At 35.6% G+C, this 21,383-nt stretch overlaps 1 pseudogene; it reads left to right on the top strand.

Moving 5' to 3' along the window:
- The first annotated feature begins 17,065 nt into the window (after positions 1-17,065).
- LOC132364433 (ubiquitin-conjugating enzyme E2 J2-like) lies at positions 17,066-20,192 on the top strand (annotated as a pseudogene).
- Positions 20,193-21,383: the final 1,191 nt, after the last annotated feature.

Below are 21,383 nucleotides of genomic sequence, written 5' to 3'. Positions count from 1 at the left end.
TTTCAGCTATCATACTGGAAACGTATCCCTTTTTAGGGTCTATTTAGTGTTACATTTAAAAAAAATTTTGTGCTGGTTTTGGTGATGTTGCTGCTTAAAATGGCCCCCAAGTGAAGTGCTGAAATGCTGTCTAGTGTTTCTAGAGCAAGAAGGATGGGATGTGCCTTTCCGACAAAATAACGTGTGTTAGAGCAGCTTCATCCAGGCATGAGTTACAGCGCTGCTCCTTGTGAGTTCAGTGTAAATGAATCACAATATGATACCTTCATAAAACAGAGGAGGAATTTCACTGATCTGTATGTGAGGCTGCTCTGGAAAGTGCTAAAGTAACATCTATAGTGTGTCATAAAACTACTGGAGATATCAAAAAGCGCCTAAATTTTTGGATTCATAAGAAAAAGAAGAACAATACAAACAAAAAGCATAGTGGACAGCACTGTTGTGAGGCTGAAAGCTCAAGAAATTTAGGGTCACGTTACCCAGGGTCAGGAAAGTGCTAAAAAGCCTTCTTGGCTAGTGCTGGCTAGCTCGCACGTTTCAAAAGGCAATGTGGCATAAAAATGCTAAACTTACAGGCAAGACAGTTTCTGCAGACCAGAGGCTACAGAAAAATTGTTCAAAAATGTCTCCTAAATGTTGTACAGGAAAAGGGTTTTGTAAAAGAGCAGGTTTTCTATGTTTTGTGACTGGCTTGGTTTTAAGGATGTTGGCAAATGGACCTACATAACCCAAAGAGCATTTCAGTTGGTGAAAAGGTTCTGATCAGACTTACAGGAACCTCTCCCTGTATGTACCCTAGCAACAATAGTTCAGTGTTAGTTCATTCAGTGTCTCTGGTGACTTTATAGAACACAAACTATGGTGGGGATAATAAGAATGGATTGTATGATGACAGTGGATTACAGCTCAAAGAGCTGCAAGACACAAACTGTCCTCTGGGAGGAGAGCTCAGGCAAGACCAAAAGCAAAAGGACAAAAAGGAGGACACTGGAGGGATTTGATGTCTCTAACAGCTATAGATACAGCAAACATTAAACACAGCCCACCTCCTAGCCCGATTAATCCAGATCCTTACACTAAATGACCAGTTGGACAATATCAAGTGGTCTAATATATAAGTGAGAAGTAGAAAAGTAACAGTAGAAAGAAAATATATTTGAAGAAAAATAGCCAAAACTTTTTCCAATTTTGAGAAAAAATATAAGATCTTACACCTTAAAAAAAAACCCAAAAAATGTAAACCCCTTAGCAAACACAAAATTAACATGAAGAAAAAATATTCCCAGGTATAACATAAACATATTTCTGAAAAATACTGATAAAGAGAAAAATCTTAAATTTTATTACATATCCAAAATCTCAATGATTCCCAAGCAGAAGAAATATGAATAGAGCAATACAAGAAACATCATAATCAGATTTCTGAAAAACAAAAATAAAAAGTATTAAAAGCAGCCATAGAAAAATGACACATCACACATAGGAATTTCAAAAAAGAATTTTAGCCAACTTCTAATCAAACATTATGCATGCCAGAAGACAATGAAGTGACTCTTTAAAATCATGGAAAGCAAATAAACAAGTAAAAGCATAAAAATTCTATATCAGATAAAATATTTTTCCAAGAATAAAGGCAAAATGAAATCTTTTACACCCAAATTAAACATGAAGAGAATTCATCAATAGCAGACTGCAATATAAGATGTGTTAAAGGAAGTGCCTCATGTATTGTAGACACTCAATTTTAGAAAGTGATAATCTGTAAGCTTGTAGAGAGCCCATGATTCTAAAATAGGAACACATACTAATGAAACTGGGTACTGATTATTCCAAAGCAACTATCTGATATTATCCTCAGAAGCAAACTACTCCAAAATGTAGTGGTTTAAAACTACAGCCATCTTTTTTTTTTTTTTTTTTTAATATTCCTGGATTCTATGGATAAGAAACTTAAGACAGTGTACAGCAGAGGTTGACTGTCCTTGCTCCTTACTGTCTGGGACTTCAGCTTGTAAGACTTGAAGACTAAGTTTAACACAATGGCTGGAGTTTGGTATTAACTGGAGGCTGCTTCACTCATCTGTCTGGTACCTGAACTGGAATGACCTAAGGACAAACACTGCCAACCAGAGAACCTAAAGTTGGCCAACCTGTGTCTGGATCCTCACAGCATGGTGGTCTTAGGATACTCAGACTTCCTACATGATATCTCATGGCTCCCAGTTTGAATATTCCAGTGGCCAAGGAAAAACCTGCCTTGCTTTCATTACCCGATCTGAGAGGTCACACGGCCTCACTTCTCCCATGCCCCACTACAGTCAACAGCAGTAAAAAGTTGATACAGGTCCAGCGGGAAGGGGCATTGATTCTCTCAATGGGAAGAATATCAGACTTTGCTGTCATTTTTCAAAACATACACATCTAACTATCCTCTCTGATTAGCCATCAGTTTCTACCACTATCTTTTTCCTTTTCTGGAACCACAAGGTCTGTAACTTGCTGCTTCTCTCTGAATATCTGCTCCAACTCTCTCCTCACCCATTTTCTCAACCAGCTTCCTTTTCTCCTTGAATGTAGCACAAATGACTACCAATGGTCATTCAACATCATAACATAGGACATACTACCTACAATAAGAGAAATTATCCTTTCCTGTCTTTTTGAGAGAGTAGATGAATGGCCAAGCACCATTTTAAAATAAGGCCACTTAATTCATGAGTCAGTGACCAGCACTGAATTAGACAGGAACAGGAAAGGGTAGTAAGAAATGGAGTGGACAAATTTTATGGCTTCCCCTGATAGAGGGAATCTGTCTGATGTTTCTTCAAAGCCTTCCTGGAATGCTTATAGCTACACACTGTGGTAAATGTTTTACCAAGGTCATAGAACTCTTGGTTTATGAGAGGAAAGCACCAGGAAATAAAAGTCTGCTATAACAGAACTTTTAACAGCACAAGTCAAAGGACAATTATTTAAAATAGCATTAAATATACAAAATATGACTCAAAACTATCTATAAGATTCTTTTGAAATGTCAAGATTGTTACACATTTGGATAATCTATAGACAAGGTAATTCATTTGAGGTAATGTTGATACAGAACTATTATTCTGCTCTTTTAAAGAAAAATGAAGTATCCAATATCATACTTCTATATTATAATAAAATCAATCTCCTTAACAAAGAAAATGAAAAAAAGGACAATGTTAAATAGAACTTTTAGTGATTTTTTTTTTTCAAAACTTCAAGTTGGGAATAAATTAGAAAAAAAAAATCTCCTTTCTTATTGAAATGATTTAATGAAAACCTTACTCTCCAAAAATTTAATTAAAATATATCAAACATTTACCATATAATAGATCCTACATAAGCAGTTCATTTTTCCAGTCCATATTAAAAGTCACAAAAAACCTAGGAGCCAGCTATTATTATCTCCGTTTTCTAGATAACATTACTGAGACTTAGGGTTTAAGTAACTTAACTGTTACAGTATATCAGTAAGGACAGAAGAAGAAATTAGATTTAAATCTATGTTATTCCAAAGTGTGGAAATTTTAAAAAATGCCTGATTGCAGACCTTCTATCAAACTAGTAGATAACCAGTTTAAAGCCTTATTATAATTTTATTTGGATAAATAAAGAGATGTGACTTTTCTTATATTCAGATATTAAAAAGATCAAGTAGATAATAGCATAAAAATAAGGATTCTGAAGCTCAAGAAGTTTAAAAAATTACTAAGTGCACACATCTTGAACCATGGGCCACAACTAGAACTCAGGTCACATTTCTCCCATGATGTGACACTCTCAGCTTTTCACTTTGTCATAATACAGCATTCATTTGGAATTCCTATTGCAACTCCTTTCACAACCTCTGCATAAATTATTTATTACCTGTCTACTCCACAGATCTTTTTTATGTTACTTCACATAAAAGTGACTTCCTAGAGCACTTATTCATGTTAAGACCCAATAGTGTATTTGCAGTAGCTTGGTATGTATTATACCAATTAATTATAATGGTAGCATCACTTTTGTTAATTTGGTACTTTCAAGAAGATATGGAAATATTTTTTTCAAAGAAGATATACAGATGGCCAACAGGTACATGAAAAGATGCTCAACATCACTAATCATCAGGGAAACACAAATCAAAACCAAAATGAGATATCACCTCACACCTGTTAGAATGACTATTACCGAAAAGATACCAAATGTAAAATAGATAGCTAGTGGGAAGCAGCCGCATAGCACAGGGAGATCAGCTTGGTGCTTTGTGACCACATAGAGGGGTGGGATAGGGAGGGTGGGAGGGAGAGGCAAAAGGGAGGAGAGATGGGAATATATGTATATGTATAGCTGATTCACTTTGTTATAAAGCAGAAACTAACATACCATTGTAAAGCAATTATACTCCAATAAAGATGTTTAAAAAAAAAAAAAAGAAAGGACAAGTGTTGTCAAGGATGTGGAGAAAAGGGAATTTGTGAACTGTTTGTGGGAATGTAAAATGGTGCAGCCACTATGGAAAACAGTATGGAAGTTTCTTAAAACTTTAAAAATAGAACTGCCATATGAGTCAGCAATTCCACCCTGGATACTTATCCAAGAAAAACAAAAACACTAATTTGAAAAGATACATGCACCCCCATGTTACTTGCAATATTATTTACAATGGCCAAGACATGAAAAGAATTTAAATGTCCACTGATTGATGAATGGGTAAAGAAAATGTGCCATATATATATATATATATATATATATATATATATATATATATATACAATGGAATATTATTCAGCCATGAAAAAGAATGAAATCATGCCATTTGCAACAATATGGATGAAACTCGAGGGCACTATGCTAAGTGAAATTGGTCAGACAGAAAAACATAAATACTGTACTATCTCACTTATACGTGGAATCTGAAAAACAAACAAACAAATGAGTTTACGGATGTACAGAGCAGATCGGTGATTGCCTGAAGTGTGAAGTAGGGGATGGGTGAAATAAGCGAAGGGTATAAATAGATCAAATGGTACAAAAAAGAAAATAAAAGAGTTGGGTCAATATTACTATACAGCACTTACGAGCGTACCTTTATATGGAAGTTTATTAATGCAAACTAACATGGAAATTAAAGCAATCTTAAATTGTCAGTTTAAACTAACAAAAACTGTCTCAAGCATACTGTACAGTAGTTTCTGGAAACAAAACAATTACCCCAAGAGCAAAATATATGTGCTCAATTATATTAATCTTTGATATTATTTAAAGGACTTATTTAGATTAAGTATGCTCTAATGTGCTGTTTTGTATTCTTTAAAATGTGTTCAATATTTATTTTAACCACTGTAATAATATTATTAATTATAAGAAATTAAGAATATTTTAATAGATGCTATCTTGCCAGTGTTCTTTGCTTAAAGATTGTGAAGAGCACAAGTTATGAGCAACTTTCATCTAGTGCAAATAATCTATCACAGAAGAACCATTAAAATTATTTTCAACAAATCAGTTCTGTAATTCAGAAACACCTGCCTATGAATAGATTTTCCCCAAGATCATTTTAAGTACCTAGTTGAAGTTATTCAGCCTGCCTCATCAAGATTTTAACAGATAATTCATTCTAAATTGTTACATACATGTTTCCAGGCACTACAAAAAATTATTTAAATATATTAGAATGAAATGTGTTACACACCTTCATCATTATCCTGAATTGGAAACAAAAGATATAGACATTTTTTCTGATTAAAAAAAGTTTGCTCACAAAATATTAAGAAACTCAAATGATTGCTTTAAATATGCCAGATTAATACAATCTATTATTTTTTTAAATATTTATTTTGGAGTAATCAAACATTTGCCAAAGTTCAAGGTTCTTTAGGTAAATACACACACACACACACACACACACACACACACACACACACACACACACAGATTTGAGAATATCTCCATTAGGAGGTGCTTTTGTAACCCAGATAATAATACATCCTTTGAAATTCATACGACTCAGAGACTATTTAATGTTTAATGGGAGTACTACATCCATGCTTATCTGGAGAAAGTTGGCAACCATAATATCTTTAAAGCTGTTTAAATTATCCTCCAGTCTGTATGCCTTTTTTTGCTGTTGTTGTTCTATTTGATTGGTATCTTGCTCCTTGCTTCTACTTACATACGGAACTCAGTCATTTTGCATGGATTCTTTAAAATGAATTATGTAAAAGGTGAATGGACGCAGCCTTTACCTTGCAACATATAATAAATAGTCAAGGTTTTGTTCTGTGGAAACGTTACTGAAATCATGGACGATGGGAATTTGAATTACAACACAACAGAAAATATAAACTGAAACGGGGTATTCTGACAGTCCACAATTCTTTCCACTCTGTTGTTTCCATCCTCCTCCTACACTCCAGCTCCTGTGTCTTCAAATCACACCAGTGCCTCCCCAACCACGAGCACAACCCCGACGCCTCCACTATCACCACCGCCAGTGCCACTCCCTAAGGAAATTTCTTTAAAAAGATGCTACTGTAAATTAAATAGAAATGAAGGGAAAGCTTCCTACTTCTGCAAGCAAAGCACTTCAGCTCTTAATAGACATGCTTTGCCTTGACCCTCCCCTTTCAGACCCTGCCTAGGTCCAATCATTTCAATACCTAAATAGGCCAGCAGGTGTTTTCCTAATTAATTCATGTTTCTCCACTAATAGGTGCCAGCTTTCTAAACATATATTTTCTCAATTGTATGTAGTGAAGAGTACATTTTATATGTAACCATATTAATGGTAAATTAAGTATATTGTTTCTATAGGGATTTATAAAGAATGTATTAATCACATAACTCATTTCTTTAAAATGTAACTGAATTTAATCCCTGCTGTTAGTGGTTACATAGGATGCCTAATTTAAGAGATTTTATAGGTGTATTGAATCTTCAAATATTTTTAATTAAAATTGTCATGTGTATAGAGATATATCCATAGGTACTTAGGTTAAAGATAATGTTTTTTCATTCACCAAATAGTATTTCAAGGAATAAAGAAATGGCTTAACATCTTGCTCATGGTATAGAAGAAGGGAAGTGTATATTTTAAAATTAAAATCAAAGGGGTATTCCCTGTTGAATAAGAAAGGAAGTATAAGAGATACTCTTTCTTGCATTTTAGCACAGCATCTTTCTTACAAAACATCTTTGACTACCTGTGATTTAGGTGGCACAATAGCTTTCTTATGACACTTATGTTAATCTTTTTTCCCTTTTCCATTACCTGAACATATCAGTATGTTTTCTTGTTGAAATAATTTGGACTAGCAATTTGCAAATTTCCTCTGACAGCCCTTAAGGTACAATAAATTTCTCAAATCAGTAGGAGCCCTTGAAATGTGTTTTCAATATCCATGCTGCAAATAAAACTAGCGAGCTACAAATGTGCAAGTGCACAGAAAATCAGAAAGAATGAATTTTTCACTTACACGTAATCAGATGTTTCCTTAATTATTTGCAACCCCGGGCTATAAGGAAGTTTCTCATTTCAGAATTAGATTTTACAACCAGGATTTTTTTTTGTTTATATGCCTGTACTATATTTAATGAGTTTGGATCAGAAAAAACAGAAAGAAAAACTTGACCAAAAAATACATCACTCCTTTTAAATGTTTTAAGGTATTTCCTATAAATAGTGTTACCTCAACATATAAAACTTTACTGAGTGCCCACGGACTAGAATAACAGAAGGTTATGTCCAATCTAAAGTTTTGAGGTGTGTTAAAGATTTTCTTTCGTGGTTTTGACCATGGCAGGTGCAGGCGGAAGGAAATCCAATATGCTACTGATGGTATTCCATAGCCTCTATATTTTTAGACTTCTATGATTATGATGTATTTTATAATTTTTGGTCTGTAAAACTTTTTGTTCTTTCCCCATTTTTGACAATTGCACTTTTGCCCTTGAGGCAGTATGCTGTGGTGATTAAACTGTAGGTCCTGAAATCAGACAATTGGCATATAAATCCCTGCTCTTCCACTTACTAATTTGGGCAAGTGACTTAGTTTTTGTTTTTGTTTTTGTTTTTGCTTCTTTACTATGCATGAATCACATTTAGGATTGGTAACACATACAAGTAAAACCATTAGATATCTTAATGTCTTAAATGCCTAAGTAGCTACTTTTCTCTCTTATAGTTTAATTCCAAAGGTCTTGAATTGCTAGGATGACTCCATTAAAACATCAGGGAAGCAGGTACCTTCTATCTATCTCTACTGCCATCCTCAAGGCTACATGGTAGTTGTTGGAGCTCCAGCATTTACATCCTTATTTCAGGAAGTAGAAGGGTAGATAAAGAGAAGGACAAACAGTACAACCTAGCCCAGGAGTTTGTTTCCTTTAATGAGCCTTTATGTGATTTCCAACTCCCACTTACATCTCATTGGCCCAAACTTATTCACTTAACTATATAGTCAGCTACTATTCCATTTAGTATCACTGACTGGCCACCTCAAACTAACTGGAATAAAGGAACAACTATTTTATTACACTGATAGTTTTCATCAGTTAGGAATTTAGAAAAGCCATAGGAAGAATGGCTTGTCTCTGGTTCCATGATGTTTGGTGCCTCAGTTAGGAAGACTCAAAACCCAGGAGTAACTTGATGACTCTGGGCTTGTATAATTTGAAGGCAACTCAACCGACAGGCCTGGAAGCTGATAATCACTGTTGATTGAGACCCCAACTAAGACATCTAGACAACATCAAGATGACATCTGTGTTACCTCCACAAGGTCCCTGGGCTTCCCTAGAAGATGGGGATTCCAAGAGTAAGCATTCAACATAAAACAGGCAGAAGCTGTGTGCTCTTTTCTAATCTAGATTTGAGTAGCACACAGTGTCATTTGGATACAGTCTTTTCCTGCAAGCATACTAAAACCTTCCTTCTTATAGTAAAGAGGAGAATTATTAGACTCCACTCTTAATGGGGCTAGTGGCTCATTTGTATTATATAAAACCGTTTGTTGTGAGAGATATTGTTTTAAGTCATCTTTGGAAAATTCAGTCACCTGCCTTTATAACTGAATTGCTGAAAATCTGATCCTTTATCTGGGTGCATTTTACCCCTATGAAAATTATGGTTTGGTTGCTCTAAGAAGAAGGAAAGAAAGGATATTCATCAGTCTTTGAAAGACCTCTATTTACCCATTTGCAAAATAAGTAATATAATATTATATAGCTCTAAAAGTTATTATCAGAGATAGGTGAAATAATGCCAGCTATCATTTTGGGGATATTGTAGAGTAATATGGTAACTAAGAGGGTTCCTCACAGCATGATGCTCTACTCCACATGGATACCATGGGCTCTTTGGTGACACATTGACCTTTTACTGCCATGGACATCTTCTAATGTATTATCAAAACCTAGTGATTCTCAAACTTTTTATATCACATCTCACATAGACAATGACATTTTACAGAAACTGGTACGTCAAAGGTTGCTCATGGTCTGAGGTGACAGAACAAAGAGCTCTGGGTCACTCAGGCCCAATCCAGTTCACCTGTCTGCTGAGGAAATCAACGCACACCTTTAACACACTCACTATCATTATCAACTTTTCTCGGGTCAAGAACCTCTATTCTATAAACTACTTTTTATAATTTTCTCTTTTACCTCCAAGTTAATGAACTACTTCATCATTCAAAGATACAGAGTTTCATTAGGAATTTATATAACCACATCACTCTCTCTGCCACAACATTGTTCCTTGATAATGATATGCTTATGAGAATCAAAGTTGCGGTTTGAGCAAGGAGACTCAGCAGAAGGAAGACACCTGGAAGTCTAGCTCTACTGAAGAGATTCGGAGCAAGTATACCTGGCCAATAACTACAGTTTTTCTATGAGTTGCTGAGCTGTGCTAATATATTAACTGCATTCCTGGGGTAGACCACACATGAATCCAAATGGAGCCATAAGGAATGTCACCTATGGGTGTCTAATTTAGGGATGACTGACTGTCAAACTGGAGGTTGTAGGATTTGTGCTTATGCATATTTCCGATTTACTTGTTCTTTTCATCCTTTTCTATTTATGCCACTCTTTTTTTGCCTTTATATAGACCATTATTCTCTTTCACTTCACATTACTTTCTATTCACACACACGTCATGAATTCTTTCTTTGTCTTACAAGCTACTTGCTTACTCTCTCTCTATGCTAAACACATCTTATGTAAGTTTTAACTTTTCTAAATATTTTTTAGCATCTTCAGCAGAAGTGAATGTTCTTCAATGATAGAGAAAACAAACATTGCACTTCAGTAATATAATTGTTTGAAACTATGGTTACATTTAATGAAAGAGAATTTAGGCACTGTGAGGATTCTGAACTCCAGATAATCCACACCTCATTCTGAAGCTCAACGGTACTGATCCTGTTTCATTGGTCATTGAAATCCCATGAAATTACTTTTCAGTAACTAGGGATAAGGATAATGTGTGTACTTACTGCAAGGGCACTTCTCTGGTTCACTGACAAATGGTGCCTTTAAAAGTTTTTACTTGCCCTTTTGTGAAGTTTGAATGAGGATTCAGGTATCTTCCCAGGTCATTAGTCTTTAGTACAAGATTGCCAGTAGTACTTAGCAGAAGGTTAATGTGCAGGAAGATACTTCAGGAAATACAAACATCTATTTTTTTCCAGAGACAATTCAATTATTCATATGCATTTATTGACTACTACTATGACCCAGGTACTGTTGTAGGTGATGCAGATAGGGAAGAAAACCTGTGCCTGAATAGGTAGAGACAATCTGTGGCATCCTTGAAATATGCTTCTCAGATCTCACTCAGGACTCTATCTGCCAAGAGTGTAATTAACAACCAGTACAGCTGTTGCATTATAAAATCTATCACTAGATTTGTGATATATGAGGACACGCTTTCTGTGTGTATTTCCCTGCCAATGACTGAGTGCAGCTGGGATATTCAGGCTCGCCCATTCCTGGGAGATTTGGTACTGCTCTCATGGGACGCTTTGGCTCAAGGACTCTATAGTAGCCTTGCCAAATTCTCTTAGGTCTGTATAGAAATCTCAGGTATTTCACCCCTCCCTTCCCCTCCCCTCCCTTCCCCTCCCCTCCCCTCCCCGCCCCTCCCTTCCCCCCTCCCTCCCTCCTTCCCTCCTTCCCCCCTTCCTTCCTTCCTTCTCTCTTTCCTTCTCTCTCTCCTTTACCCAGAGCCAACTAACATTAAGATCTGACAACTTTTCAGACTCCCCCAGATCCCTTCTATTTTTCCTCACAGGCATTGTCCCTTACAGAGCTCCTGAATGACTAATTCTGTCCTGATGTCTGTATCTCAGAGGAACCAGACTAACCCACAGAACAACAGCAAAGAAACAGTAACAGATAACTGCTATGGAGAAAAGATAAAGCAAGAAAATGGAGATAGGTTGTACAAGGTAAGTAGAACTGCTATTTTACGGTATTTAGTCATAGACTTCAGAAAGTGAAGCAGAAAGTATAGTAGTCCCTGCTTATTTGTGGTTTTGCTTTCTGAGGTTTAGTTGCCCACAGTCAACAGTGGTCCAAAAATACTAAATGGAACATTCTAGAAAGAAAAATTCATAAGTTTAAAATTGCATTCAGTTCTGTGTGATGAAATCTCCAGGACTCCTGCTCAGTCCCTTCATGGATGTGAATCTTCCCTTTGTCCAGTGTATCATGCTCCTTAGTTACCTAGTAGCCGTCTTGATTATCAGGTTGACTGCCACAGTATCACAATGCTTGTGTTCAAGTAACCTTATTTTACTTAATAATAGCCCCAAAATGCTAAAGTAGTAATGGTGGCAATTCGGATATGCCAAAGAGAAGCTGTAAAATGCTTCCATTAAGCGAAAAGGTGAAAGTTCTTGACTTAATAAGGAAAGAAATAATCATATGCTGAGGTTGCTAAGACCTACAGTAAGAATGAATCTTCTATCCATGAAATTGTAAAAACAGAAAAAGAAATTTGTACTAGTTTTGCTGTCACACCTCAAACTGCAAAGGTATGGCCACAGTGCATAAGTACATAGTTAAGATGGAAAAGGAATTAAATTTGTACAATAAGATATTCTGAGAAAGGCAGAGAGACAGAGTGAGAGAGAGAGAGAGAGCATGATCACATTCACATAACTTTCATTACAGTATACTGTTACAATTGTTTTATTTTAATATTAGTTACCATTGTTAATCTCTTACTGTGCTTAATTTATAAATTAAACTTTATCATGGGAATGTGTGTATAGGAGAAAACATAGTATTTATAGGGTACAGTACTTTTGATTTCCCTTAGGAATTGGCATTTTTTAACATTATAAGCATGTATAAATATTAATTTTAAATGGATCTGGTAAGACATAAAACTGTAAAGCTCCTAAAAGAAAACATAGGGAAAACTTGCCTTGACAGTTCCTGACAATGGAAACAGTAAAAGGATTTTGCAGATGTCATTAAAGTCCCAAATTTGTTGACTCTGAGTTAATCAAAAGGAGATTATAGTGGATAAGTCTGATTTAAAACAGGTTAAAGTTCTTGAAGAAAGGACTGGGAACCTCACTGAGATGGGAGACTCTCCAACTGACAATGAAGAAGACAACTGCCGTAAATTCTTCATCAACAAGGAAATGGCTTTGGCCAACAACCCAAAGAAGCCTGAAAGCTAACCTTTACCCAGTAGAACCTCTGAGGAGAATGTACCTCTGCAGACATCTTGACTGCAGCCTTTGGATGCCATGGCAGAGGACCCAGGTGAGCTATACCCAGATTCTTGACCAATGGAAACTGAGATAAAAATATGAGACATTTTAACCCAGTAAATTTGTGGTAGTTTGTTATGCAGCAATAGAAAACTAATACAATTACCCAAGAGTGCAGGAGTGCTTTAAGAATAATAGAAAACCCTAATAAATAAATGCCTTTTACAAACCAAATCAAAAAGTCAACAATTTTCCCTCTGAAAACATAGGTGTTTCATGTATTATTAGTATAATTTTAGAAAAATATCTGGAATAGTGATAATCCCATATATTATACAAATTTGGACAAAGAGTAAAAATTAAAAGCTGTTAAACTCATTATCTAGTATAATTTGCCCTAGGAATGCAAGAATGGGTTGGTTTTTTAAAAAAATTATCACTATAAATCACCACATTAACTAATTAAAGACAAAAAGAAAAACTCTCAGTGGATCCTGAAAATGTATCTAATAAAAATAACAATTATGATAAATCCTAGCAACTTGATAAACCGCTCTGCCAAGAAATCAAAGCAATATCATACTTGAGAGGGAAGAACATAGTCATTTTCTTTACTATAAGCAAAATGCCAGCTTGCTCACTTACATAGCTCATAATCAGTAGGGTACTGGAAGTCCTAGCCAAAGAAATATAACCAAAAAGTTGGGAGAAAAAAGTGGAAAATGAAAAAAATGTAACTTTCTTAAAAATCACATAATGATGCTAAAAATCTAAGAAAATAAATATTAACTCCTCCATAGCTAAGATGCACTTAGCAGAGTAACTGTATCAAAATATGTAAGTAATAGCATTCAAACGAATCAGCAATAACAAAGAATTAATATATACAAAAAAAACAAGAAAAAGTATCATTGAATCTGACAAGCAAATCAATATATTTTATGAAGCTACAAAAAGTTTTTACAAGTTAATGGAGAAATTTGCTAAATCTCATTGCATATAAAATTTTGACTCAAAATTTTAAAGTCTCTGTGATGTCAAAAGCATAATGAGTAATCTAAAACTGTTAAAAAGAACTGGGAAAGATATTCACATATAGGACAAAAAATGGCTAATTTAAATACAAAATTAACAAACAATAACTATGTACCCCCCTACCCCCAAAAGACAAACATGCCAGTAGACAAAAAACAACAAAAAGCCAATATCAAAAACGATAATCAACATAAGAGGAAACCAAAGGCTAATGAACATACTAATTTATCTATAATCCTGAAAATATTTTACTCTATTAAGTTAGTAAATATTAGATACTCTCAAAATCCCATGCATTAGCCAGGATATGGGAAAACAGAAAAGAAGTAATAATAAACTGCTGGTGGGATTGTAAATTTTCTATTTATTTAAGAGACCATTTCTTTAATATACGGTAAGATTTAGTGTTCGTTCTCTACACTCATCAAGAGTGTCATAAGGAAACAATGATTCCATGTAGCATTGCTTGAAAAGGCAAGTTTGGAAGAATTCTTGTTAGAAATGGAGAAGAATGGATAGGAAATATACATAAATGAGAATCCCATAATCTGTGTGTACACTATTCTACCTTTATACTTTTCTGGATAATTTATGTATTTTATAATAAACTTAAAAGTAAATAATAATAGTGAACATCTTGTAATGCATTTAAGAAGCCATATACATAGGTAATAATCTGAAAAATTTATCTACAAATGAAAAGCTGAATGGCTTCATGAAACCTCAAGTCCCCAAATTCTCAGATAAAGAAATGAAACACAAATTTCCTTCAAAAAACAAAGTAACATTCAAGCTAGAGATAATAGGAAGTGTTTGTTATTAGAGTACAGCAAGTGATATGTAAGAATATCATCAGAACACAAAGAAAATATGTTAGATTTGGTCGGGAAGACTGAAGGAGGTAAAGCTCAAGCTGAATTTTAAAAGACAGTAAGATCACATCACTCAAGGCCAGTGATTGGAATGAGAACAAAGCTCTAAATGACACCTGTAGGAAAACCTACAGGAAAACCTGTACAAGAACAGAAGCAGACACTTCAAAGAATAAAAAAGTACACACTCATTTATCCTGTGCCTGGCCATGTACTAGGCCTTTCACACGTATTTTTTTTTCCTAAAAAATTATTATAAATAGATATTATCTCATGTCAAGATAAAGAAATTAGGCTTAGAGAATTTAAAATGGTAAAATAAGTTACTCTTGATAGACACAAATAAGACTTTCCTGATTTTAAAATTCCTCTCTAATAACTTGATAAGCATTATAGAAGTGTGGCTTCACAAAAGGCAATGAACAAAGACTCTCAAAAGAATTACAGATACAACAGAGGAGTGAAGTGAAAATTATACAATTTGAGGGAGTGACGGATGGCGTATACAGTGTCATAGAAGGAGGATGGAGGAAATCAGTATGTGTTCAGTTGTAAAATGACAGAGAAGTGAGGAACAAGGGATCATAAGTGTGCTATTTTGAGTGACTCCACTACGAAAGAAAGAAAATGAGAGAATGCTTATTAAAAATAATTACACGGGGCTTCCCTGGTGGCGCAGTGGTTGAGAATCTGTCTGCCAATGCAGGGGACACGGGTTCGAGCCCTGGTCTGGGAAGATCCCACATGCCGCGGAGCAACTAGGCCCGTGAGCCACAATTACTGAGCCTGCGCATCTGGAGCCTGTGCTCCGCAACAAGAGAGGCCGCGATAGTGAGAGGCCCGCGCACCGCGATGAAGAGTGGCCCCCACTTGCCACAACTGGAGAAAGCCCTGGCACAGAAACGAAGACCCAACACAGCCATAAATAAATAAATAAATAAATAAAAATTAAATAAAAATAATTACACGGATTTTTCATTTGAGAACATGTTATGGGTATTTAACAAATGATACTGTGATCTGTCGTTATCATACTGGAGGTCACAGCCAGTGCAATAAGGAAAGACATTTTTTTAAAATGTGGTATAAAAATTGGAGACTTGGAAGGTAATAAATAAAAGTGTATTTCTTTTACAAATAACAAATAAAAGTGTATTTCTTTTACAACTAACATATATATGAACTACAATTAGACAAATCAAAGTAACAGAATTTAGCAATGCAATTTATAAAAACCAAGTTCTAAGTATGAGGAAAAGCAATCAGGAAATAAAAGATAACATTTCCGAGAGAATAAGAAAGATAAGATGCACAGCAATAAATCTAGCAGAAGAGGAACATTAGCCCTCCCCTAAGAACAATAAAAATAGAGATATTCCAGGTTCAAGGTTTGGAAAAAACAATACTGTAGACATGTAAATTCTCTCCCAATTAATATATTGACTCAAAGCAACCCCAATAAAAATCCCCACAGGTGTCTTAGCAAAACTTGGTTAGCTGTTTCTAAAATTACATGAAAAATAAAAGAGTCAAGAAGAGCTTAGGCAATCTTGCAAAAGTATTAAAACAATCTGAGGAACTTTTGTTCTCAGATACACAGATGAATTACAAATATATAATAAATATGACAGAATACAATTGTAAACAAGCAGGACCCTATGGGGACCTCCCAGGACAGATCCCACCCCTCAACCCATGTCCTCCGCCTGCCTCTTATTTGTAGAAAAACTTTAGCCCCCTAGGCATTCCTCAAGTTCCAAAGAATAAATTTAATTGGAGAAGTGAGAAAATGCAGAAGCAAAGGAAAACAGTCAAGCAAGACAAAATAATAATAGTGTAGCCACTATACAAAGTCAAGGGCCTTTAGTTCCTCCTCAAGGGCTATAGATAATATTCTGAGCCATAGCCTTTGAGCTGTTTTACAGATACTGAAACCCCCACCAGGTGGAAGAAGTTAACTGTATTCTGACCACAAGCACAAAGACCCCAGACTGGTTGGAACCAGAAGGTTGATGATGTGGGTTCCTGACTACCTCACCACCAACCAATCAGAAAAATGTCCACAAGCTGATCGTGTGCCCCACAAACCCCTCCCTCACCCTGGTTAAAAACCTTTCCCTGAAAGCCATCAGGGAATTCTGGTCTTTTAAGCACTAGCTGCCTGGACTCCTTGACTGGCACCCTGTAATAAATGCTGCACTTTCCTTCAGCACAACCCAGTGTCAGTAGATTGGCTTTATTGCGTGCAGGCATGAGAACCAAATTTGGTTCTGTAACACAATTAGCTCAGAAATAGACAAGAAGAATACAATAAAGTGGCCAGAAATCTGACATTAAAAATTTGATATACAGTGAAATGGGGAAGAATTTGGCTTTGGTAGTGTAGTGGGTCCATTGGATACCCATTTGCAAACTATGAATCTGGAGGTGGCAGCACTGCAGTGGTGCTTTGGACTTGCTCCCAGCATCGTGTGGCTCTCCAGCTGGGGCCCTGTTCCAAGCCCTACCACTGACAGCCTGAGAACAGTGGCAATGGAGAGAGATGAGCAAAGACAGCAATACAGCAATAAGAGAGCTCCAACAACAGCAACCCAGAGACTGAAACAGGACTATCTTCCAATTTAGAAAGACTGGTACCTTACATGTGTGCTGAGCTCCTCCTTTCCAATATTCTTGAATGGCACTACAGTTCAGCTGCATCCATAAGGTTATGCATGGCAGATTCAAACAACTACAAATGAAAAATACTGGGGAAAAAATTCCAGAAAATTCCAAAAAGCAGAACTTGAATTTGCCACCATGGGGGCAACTATTTACATAGTATTTACATTGTATTTACAAGTATTTACACAGTATTTATATCGTATTAGGTATTATAAATAATCTAGGGATGACTTGAAGTATAGGGGAGGGTGTTCATAGGTTATATGCAAACACTACCCCATTTTAAATAAGGAACTTGAGCATCCCCTGATTCTGTGGGGTTTTGGAACCAATCCTTGGCAGATACCAAAGGACTACTGTATATGCGTCAAAGTCCTGAGATGACTCCTTGTGAAAGAAGCTATTATCATGGACAACTAATTTTTTTCCAGAGAATTTTCTTGTAAACCTCCTAGTATTTATACAACTCCCAGTGGAAAATTTAAGTGCAATACAAAGCTGAGTCTTTTCATCATGGATTTCCCCACAGACAACCTAGCCTAGTCCATCTCCACCATCCTGTCTGGGCAAGTACAGAAACGTGGGACTTCAGCAAAAGACAACCGGCAGCACAAAGTTTAATGTTTAACTAAAAGACAAAGTCTTTTGTGAATTATTGCTGAAGTCATGTAGGAAATTAAAAACATAATGCACAAGACGAATTCAGCAGCAGACCCCAGACTTTCCCCTTCCAAGACACGGTTCCAGACAGACAGGGACACACACCATGGCCAGAAGGGGCTTCAGCTCTTCCATGTGGTTGGGTGGGCCTAACCTTGCTGGGCTAAAGCGGGCCAATCTGCACCAAGGTCCTGGAAGGCGCCCTGGTGACCTTGTTTGTTATCATTGAGTTTGCAGCCTTGCCTACACTGTCAAGTAAGTTAACTACATGCTGAGAAGGGACAGCGCAGGAGGAGCCCAGATGTGGCAGAGATGGCTGGCGATGCTGGGTCCCAGCTTGACACAGACTGGTGGCACGCACTGTCCAGTGCAGGGCAGACCCACCAGACTCCTGGGGTTAGCTTATTAAAAACCTTAAACAACAACAGCAACAAAAACAAAAACAAAGTGTGCAGTTTGAATTTGAAGGAGATGCAAGATTCTCAGCCCTTGGGTGTACATTATCAGGTGTAAATGATGAGCATTCCTCGTGCTTTAGTTTTATACCTTATCTCCTGTATTATCTTTTGACCTGTTTTAGTAAACCTGTTTCATTGTATCAGATTTAGTCACTTAAAAATATAAAACTTGGGACTTCCCTGGTGGTCCAGTGGTTGGGAATTCACCTTCCAATGCAGGGGGTGCAATGGTCCACATCAAAAATATCTTTAAAAAAATATAAAACTTGGTGCCTATCAAAATATCAGATATAAACATTTCTGAGTATTAAATGAAAGTAACATTGGTTAAAGTACCTAGCAAACTAAAGGCACGTAATAATGTTTGTTGCTTCTCAAACTGAATGACTTTGCCAAACTAAAATGACAAATGCACCTGTATGTAACTATTTTATAACAAACAAGTGTAAGTTATTTCAAAGATCCTTTTAAATATTTCATCCTTAAGAGAAAGTCTGGGACTTCCCTGGTGGTCCAGTGGTTAAGACTCTGTGCTTCCAATGCAGGGGGCACGGGTTCGACCCCTAGTCGGGGAAATAAGATCCCACGTGCCCTGTGGCGTGGCCAAAAAAAAAAAAGTTCATTAACCATTAGCAAAATATTGCTTTCAAAATATTTTAAGGCACTGAAATAGATGCATACATACCAAATTTTCAATACAGTAAAATGTAATGAAGAGTATTCTGAATTAGAGAAGTATATAAAATAAATAAGATCACTTTCATAACCTGGATAATGTATACCTAATTACTCACTGCATTCACAAAAATCAATTCTAGGTGCACTGTAGATTTAAAGATATAACATATTATCTAGAAGAATATATACCTTGATATTTAAGATCTTCATGATATTGAGGTAAGGAAATATAAGGAAATATGCATTATATGGGCTAAAAAAGATAATTTGACCTACATTAATCTAACCAACTTTTATTCATCAAAAGATATTAAGAGAATGAATAGGCAAGTTAACTTACGGTTCGTATTACTGACAACTAAAACCCAGAGTATACACTGTACTCTTTCAAATCAATGAGACAGTGTATTAATTTGCTAGGGCTGCTGAAACAAAGTACCGTAAACTGACAGCCTAAATAACAGAAAAATATCGTCTCAGTTCTGGAGGCTAGAAATCCTAGATCTAGGTGTCAGTAGGGCTGGTTCTTCCTAAGGGCTGTGAGGGAGAATTCTGTTCCATATCATTCTCCTAGCTTCTGATGCTTTCCTGTCAATCTTCATCTTCACATGACAATTTTCCCTTGTATGTATGTCCAAATTTCCCCCTTTTTATATGGACAGCAGGCATATTAGATTAAGGTCCACCCTAAGCCAGTAGGACCTCATCTCACCTAATTATATCTGCAAGAATCCTGTTTCCAAACAAGGACACATTCTGAGGTACTAGGAGTTAGGTCTTCAACATATGAATTTCTGCGGGACACAATTCAAAGCAAAACAGACAACCCAATAGATCAAAACATGTAAACACTGGAAGAGATTCTTATAAAATGAGTCAGCTAATAAACATGTAAAAAAGTACTCAACTTTTTAGTCAGCAGGAACCTGCAAAATAAAATTAAATTTCAGTATACCACCACTAAAATAGATGAAATGGAAAAGGCTGATAATATTGATATCAGATTGGAAGTCTTATATGCTGATGATGGTAGTTTAAGTCAGTCCAACTGGTTTGGAAAACTCTTTGGCATCCTCTACTAGAACTAAGTATTCGACAATTCCATTCCCCAGTATGTGTTGTAGCAGCACTGCTTGAAATAGATAAAAACTTAAAAAAACCCATTAAGTGTGATTGTGTGTGTGTATTTATATATGTATACATATTCGCATATTTATATATGTTTTTGTAGATTTATATAAAGAAGTATATCATAATAAGGAGATAAAATAAATATTGTTTGGATGCATCTCACAAACAAGTTTGAGTAAAAGATGCCAGACACAAAAGAATATATACGGTAAAATTCCATTTGTACAACATACAAAAACAGACCAAGCTATTTATGGTGTTAAACATCAGAGAGGTTATTATCTTGGTGGAGAATTGTTAGTGATTGGGAGGGAGCCTGGGAGTGGCTTCTGGGAGCTCATGATGTGTTATTTCATGAATGAACTGCTGGTTATATAGAGAATTCACTTTATAAAAATCCATCCACCTGTATATTTATGATTTTTGTTCAGTTTCTGTATTAATGTTATATTTCAATAAGAATTACTTAAAATAATGGAAAGTTACTATCTACTGTAATATCCAAAATCACTTACAAAAGAATCACAGGATAAATGACATATTTCTATATATTTGGTTGAAGAATAAATCTGTGTTTAAAATGAATTAACTTGTTTTTAATAAAAAGACGAACAAACATGTAAAACAAAATATGACGTTTCTTTTAAAATAATTTTTGTGCTTTAATTGCAAGAAACACTGGAATAAAAAACATACAATTTCACACATGAGTTCTTCAAATTTTTTCACTCCTTTATCTTGTATCATTTTTTTAATGAATTCACTTTTTGGCTACAAAGAAACAGTGCTTTTAAATATTGGGAAACTGACATACATTCATTTACTAAAAGTATGTTTTTGATCTCAGCGCATGTACTCTCTATATATACCCACTGAGAACTTCCCTGTGGCTCTTAGATTATGGGAAATATGCTTAGGTTTCAAATCCAATTTCTGGACTCATTGATGAGGTTTTGTTGTTTATTTTTTTAAATTTTTAACCTTTTTTACCTTTTAACCCCTTATTGTATCTTTAACATGTTTTATTTGAAAGTTGTTTAAGCCATTTCTGTTCCCACTATTTGGGACAACAGAAAGTATATTCAGATCTGTTTGTACATTAGGATATTTATACTTAGATTCAGTTTTGGGTAAAAAATATC

The sequence above is a fragment of the Balaenoptera ricei genome, chromosome 4 (genome assembly GCF_028023285.1).
Source record: "Balaenoptera ricei isolate mBalRic1 chromosome 4, mBalRic1.hap2, whole genome shotgun sequence".
Classification (NCBI taxonomy): domain Eukaryota; kingdom Metazoa; phylum Chordata; class Mammalia; order Artiodactyla; family Balaenopteridae; genus Balaenoptera; species Balaenoptera ricei.
This window is presented reverse-complemented; position numbering and strand designations above follow the sequence as displayed.